The sequence below is a fragment of the Mastomys coucha genome, unplaced genomic scaffold (assembly GCF_008632895.1).
Source record: "Mastomys coucha isolate ucsf_1 unplaced genomic scaffold, UCSF_Mcou_1 pScaffold7, whole genome shotgun sequence".
Lineage (NCBI taxonomy): Eukaryota > Metazoa > Chordata > Mammalia > Rodentia > Muridae > Mastomys > Mastomys coucha.
Genome location: NW_022196913.1, coordinates 78,044,300 through 78,050,833, shown reverse-complemented (window position 1 = coordinate 78,050,833; position 6,534 = coordinate 78,044,300). Strand labels below are relative to the sequence as shown.

The following is a 6,534-nucleotide window of genomic DNA, read 5'->3' as shown; positions in this document are numbered from 1 at the left end:
TGAGTTCCAGGACACACAGAGAAACCCTGTCTCAAAAAACCAAAAAAAGGGGCTGGCGAGATGGCTCAGCGGGTAAGAGCACCGACTGCTCTTCCGAAGATCCTGAGTTCAGATCCCAGCAACCACATGGTGGCTCACAACCACCTGTAATGAGATCTGACGCCCTCTTCTGTAGCGTCTGAAGACAGCTACAGTGTATTATGCCGGAGTGAGCAGGGCATGAGCAAGCGGGCTGGAGCAAGCAGACCCAGCGAGTGGGCCATCCTGAGTTCAATTCCCAGCAGCCACATGATGGCGCCTAGTCATCTGTACAGCTATAGTGTACCCATACACATAAAATAAATAAATAAGCCTTAAAAAAAAAAAAAAAGGAATGAGAGAACCAACTAACCCCCAAACTGGTCTCCCAACCTTTACACATGCACTGGGCCTGTACAAGCACACATACTAGCTCATATGATTAAAGTAAATTAATTAATTGAAAAATAAGGTAGGCAGGGAATAAGCACACCACTTGATGTCAACTTCTAGCCTCCATAAGCATCAGAACACAAATGCTCACACTCATATAAACCTGTTCACACATAAGTATTATATGCATCATACACACACAGGGAGGGAGGGAAAGAGATTATTATGAGACTAGTGTTTCATTTCTAGAATCTTTTTGTAATGGAAAATCAAGTTACAAATAATGGCTAAATTTCAAAAGTGGCTCATAAGAACTTATTTTAAATCTTTTTTTTTCTTTTTTTTTCTTTTTTTTCCCCCCACAGGTACAGCTTTTATTTGTTACAAATTATTCCTGATTTCTTCTGCTCAAAATTTCTTTGAGACAATTGCGTCAGCCTTAGCCAGTCGGAGAATAGAGTCATCTGATTCACCCATCCTGCGAATGGCTCCGCAGATGCCGTAGGTTTTAAACTGGCCATTAAACCAGCCTGTGTCCCGGTCAACCTCGGCCACATTCATCTGGATGGACGCGTGGTCCTTGGCAGCAATGATGCGGTTGCTCGCGGAGCATTTCCGCGGCACGTACAGGTCCACAAACTCTCAGGCGTCGTTCTGCATTCTGAGGCCGTCCCTACTCACTGGTCCAGCGAGAGCGCAGAAAGCTATTTTAAATCTTAATGTAGCTAGAATAGGAATTTATACAAATCATCTTGAAGAAATTCATTATAAGTCTTCAATAAACTGAGCTGAGCACCTACAATATTGCAGATGCAACATATGTGCTGAGAAATTATAAATTATATGGGACTTATCCTTCTTGTAGAGTTCTGTAGTATATAAATTACTTTTCTTATTGCTACAACAACATGCCTGACAAAAGCAACTTAAAGAAGGAATTTATTTAGCTACAGTTCAAAGACATAGCCCATCATGGTGTCAGAAGCATGAAGCAGTTGGTTGTGTTGTATATGTACTTAGAATGCAGAAAAGAATAAATATTGGTTTTGGGTTACCTTTTCCTTAAAATTTTCTTTTAAGTATTAAAAAGTTGTTTTTCGTGTTTGTGTGGCCACCCCAGATTTCTCCTTTTTTTTTTCAGTTTGGGACTTTGTTTATGGAATGATGACACACACAGTTAAGGTGGGTCCCTCAACATTAAGTAATCCAGTCTAGAAAATCCCTCAGATATTCCCACAGGCTTCTCCCCGAGGTGATTTTAGATTCCATCAAATAGACGATTTTCTTAGTCAATGTTCTATTGCTGTGAAGAGATACCATGATCATGACAACTTCTATAAATGACAGCAGTTAATTGAAGCTTATAGTTTACAGTTTAATACATTGTCATCATAGCAGGGAGCATAGTGACATGCAGATACTCTGATTCCACAGGCAAGAGGAAGAGAGAGACAAGGAAACTGACTTGGGCTTTTGAAACCTTTAACCCAGACCCAGTGACACACTTCCTCTAACAAGGCCACACCTCCTAACCCTTTCAAATAGTGACACTCCCTGGTAGTCAAGCATTCAAATCTAAGCTGTGGCAGCACATTCTTATCCAACATACCACATTCCACTCCCTGGCTTCCATAGGCTTGTATCCATATCACAATGCAAATATCCATTCAGTGCAACTTCAAAAGCTTCCATAGACTATAGCAGTCTCAACACTGTTTTTTTTTTAATTTTTTATTAAAATTTATGTAATGTATATGAGCATCCTGTTACTGACATACCAGAAGAGGGCATCAGATCCAACTACAGATGGTTGTGAGTCACCATGTGGTTGCTAGGAATTGAACTCTCTCATGACTTTGGAAGAGCAGACTACTACTGAGCCATCTCTCCAGCCCAACACTACTTAAAAGTCCAAAGTTCAAATTCCCTTCTGAGTCTTAAGGAAATCTTGTAACTGTAACCCCCTATAAAATCAAAATGAAAAAGGAAATCACATACTTCCAATACATAATGACAAGGAATATACATTACCAGCTCAAGGGAAAGAAAGGAAGCTTAGTGAAGAACTACTGGACCAAAGCAAAACTGAAAACCAGTTGGGCAAACTCCAAATTCCGAACCTCCATGTTTAATGTCAAAGCATTCTTCAGATCCTCAAGATCTGAAGCATTCCTGACTACAGCATACTTCTCTCACTTGGGCTGCTTCCACACCCAGTCTCCAGTTTTCCTTGACAGATATCCCATGACTCTGGCATCTTCAACATCTTGGAGCCTTCAACATAATTCAGGCTTTACAGATCCGTGCAATGGCCTCTCTGGGCGCCCATGCAGGGACAACCCTGATACATGCCTGATCTCAGTGGCCTTCCGTAGCCTCTGAGGGAGATGTCATACCCCTTTCCTTTCCTTTCTGGGACTGAATGTTGGCCCCATCTTTGAATGACATTTGTATCAGCTTTCTGTTCGCAATAGTTTCATTCACTATTTAAGGCTTTTTTTTTTTTTTTTAAATTCCTTTTCCCAAGTTGGAAGCTTAGGTAGGTAGTTTTTCCCTGAGTACTCTCTTTATTCCATTTAGCATCAGCTTTTTTTTTTTTTAAAAAAAACAACTTTATATTTCCTTGAACATAAATAGAACTTAGCTCCATTATATTTCCTGGTGCTCCTTTTCTCCTCAAACTGTACATTTTTCCTTACTCAGCTTGCCGTTTTCATTGTAGATCTGCATAAGAGTGTACAGTAATAACCACATGACACAGTCAATACTAAGCTGTTTTGAAATATCCTTTGCCAACACCATTAGTGCAATACTCTTCAATTTATCCTCATGCAGATTTTTTGCACAAAGTCAAAAAAGCAGCTACATTCTTTGCCAAAAATATCACAAGAATGGTCTCTAGGTTTGTTACTAATTTACCCCCTTCTGAAACTTCTTGACTGGGCTGTCCTACTTCACATTGCTCTCAACGCTGTTGTCTATGCTCCTAATAGTATGCCTATTAGACCCTACTTTCCTAATCCAAAGTCTGAAGTCCACACTCTGGCAACAAGCAGCAAGGGCAGGCCTGTTACAGCATACTCCACTCTCGTTACCAGCTTCTGTCTTAGTCAGTGTTCTATTGCTGTAAAGAGACACCATGACCACGGCAAGTCTTATAAAAGAGATCATTTATTTGAAGATTGCTTACAGTTTCAGAGGTTTAGTTCATTGTCATCGTATCAGGGAGCATGATTGCATGCAGGGAGACATAGTTCTGGAGAAGTAGCTGAGTTCTACATCTGGTTCCACAGAAAGCAGGGTGAGAGAGAGCGACACTGGGATTGGCTGGGGCTTTTGAAAGCTCAAAGCCCACCCGGTAATGACACTCTTCCTCCAACAAGGCTTCCTCATCCTTTCAACTAGTGGCACTCTCTAGTATTCAAGCATTCAAATCTACGAGCCTATGAGGGAACATTCTTATTTAAACCACCATTAAAATATTATCTATTGCATCAGGCAATATTTTCTTAAAAAAATACTTCTCAGAAAGGCAAGATATACTTAAAAGCTAACAAGGGCTGGGGGTATACTTCAGTGGTAAAATGCTTGCCTGTGAACATGTACATGGCCCTGGTCTGGATCTATGGCATGAACAAAAGAAAAAAAAATGCTCATAAATTAGAATCCTTTCTAATGTAGTTAAAGAATTATGAGACTATGTGCATGATTACAGCAATAGAAATTGACTTTTTCAAGTTTCAGAAGAAAGAGGACTTGTTGGAAAAGTATGCAGTAGGAGGACTGGATTCCAAGGCTGGAAACTGAAGACAAGTGCCAAGTCGCACTGCAGAAGCGGCGCTTGGGATGTCTCCGTGTGCATGACTGCTCAGACTTAGGCACTGCTAGAAGCTCTTCTGTGAATTGTTTGAAAACTTGCCCTATACAAAAGCATCACTAAACTCAAATTCAAAATCTTGAGCAGGAATACACATCTGCTTTTGTTCAGAGGAAGTCTTTAAGCTCCAGCATTTCTAAGAATCACACAGCATGGATTCCATCTAAATAGATTCTGGGAAGCCAAGAAAATACAAATGTTTGCTGCATATTGCTTGTAATACTTTATCAAGGCTTTATTGTAATAAAGACAGATAATTCCAATGTAAGATTTTTGAACTGTTTGCAAAGGCCTGTTCAAGGACTACATCCATCGGAACAAGGTATTGTGTGGTTCCCAGTCCTTGGTACATCCATAGCACTTGCTGCACCTGAGGCTCAGGGAGAACTGAGGAAGAGGGAGTGGAATGATTGAAGATCCAGAGGAAAAGGAAGTTTGTATGAGACTGAATCTCCTAGAAACCTACGAATTTTCATCAGTACGGGCACCTAAACAACACCTGGACAAGGACAAAACCAACAGACATCCAACTATGGAAAAAGGAAAGCTCAAACTATAGGCAACTAAGGACTGCTAAGAGAGGGAGAAGCAGTCTTCCCTGGAAAGAGCACACCAATTTGTCATCCAATACCAAATGTTCAGGCCTGAAAATATGCATACAACTAACATTATAGACCGAGCAGGGTGTGTGTGTGTGTGTGTGTGTGTGTGTGTGTGTGTGTGTGTGTGTGTATCTAAAGAAAAAGAGGCCAGGAATTTGAGGGAGGGCAGGGCAAGGTAAGATAGGTACATGGGAAGAGTTGAAGGGAAGAAAGTGGAAAAACTATGTTTTAATTTTAAAAAGTACCTTCACTGGTCAACTTAAACACCATCCTAGGTACCATTGATTTGTTTCTTATATCTTGAAGTAAGCAACTTCAAGATTTCGACTTACTGAGAAAGTTTCATTTTTTATCAGAAATCTCCATGTATATAAAGGTGTAGGTACCTTTTACATATGATATGACAGTCTCAGAGACGGTAACTAGAAACAACTTAGTTATTATGGATTATAAACAGATTTGGAACATCAGTTTCTTCTGTCTTATTTACTCTATTTAATCAAAACTTAAGTAAAATCATTCAAAGATATAATCTCCTGTAGGAAATGCTTGACATTTATTTTTATGAGTAATAGCAATTTGAAAGACACAGATGGCTGATGAGAAAATTTACTACAAATGAAATTGAATTCATTCATTATAATCCAGATTGCATAATGCTATTCAAAGCTTTACATTTCACTTGGAAAGAAAACTAATTATTAAGACTGCTTTTTACAAATTAGTCTTCTGGCCTATTTCTTTACAGAATTGAGACTAGAGCCAAACCTATTTGCTCTGACTTAGTTATGTCTGAGCTTGAAACATTTATATCTGGGTTTCCATACATACTTTGATAATACTTTCAAACCCAAATGAATTTTTATATTAAGATTACAAACTTTGAGAATACTAATTTTAGAGGAACATGCATTACTATCATGCTGAACTCAGAGTTTGAATGTATACTCCCTGGCAATTTTAATTATTTTAAGGAATTTTCACATTACTAATATTTTCATTTCTCCACCGCTTCCTTTTTATTTCTGCAAAGGATAAAGATAAAATTTCCTTTGAGGTAAATATGGAGTTTGCAGGTTGTGTCCTTATAGGGTGCACAGAATGCTGGGACTCGTTCTAAGCTGGGAACGGGGGCTCTGGTTGCTAAGAATGATCACAGTGTGGTCAGTAGTCTGGTGGTTTCACAAGCTTGGTCAAACCTCCAAGGCTCAGCAGTAGAAAGCTAGATGGCACAAAAAAGGGTTTCGCTGTGGTTGTTTGGTTTAGCAGCCAGATGAGGCAAGTACATAGTCCATGATGCAAGAGACCTGCACTTGGCTAACTGCCACGATGAAGCAGATTGGGAAAGAAGGGGCTCAAGCGGCGCCAAATGGAGAAAGGATGGAAACAGAGGTCTACTCCTAGGGTGGAGGACACTGACTCTCATACCTTTACATCTTTCCCATCTGTTAGGAAGAACAGAGACCAGAAGGAACCTAGGAAAGTATTTACAGAGACCTAGGTAATGAGCTAGAAAAACAGGTCATCAAAAGGTACTAAGGTTGACATTTCCCACGACCTTTCATCTATTTAGCAATGACCATCCCCAAGTCAACCCAGGTACCTTCATATTTTTCTTCTTCTTCTTCTTCTTTTTTTTTTTTT

At 39.7% G+C, this 6,534-nt stretch overlaps 1 pseudogene; it reads right to left on the bottom strand.

The window, feature by feature from the left end:
• Positions 1-771: 771 nt before the first annotated feature.
• On the bottom strand, positions 772-1,071 carry LOC116082241 (annotated as a pseudogene).
• Positions 1,072-6,534: the final 5,463 nt, after the last annotated feature.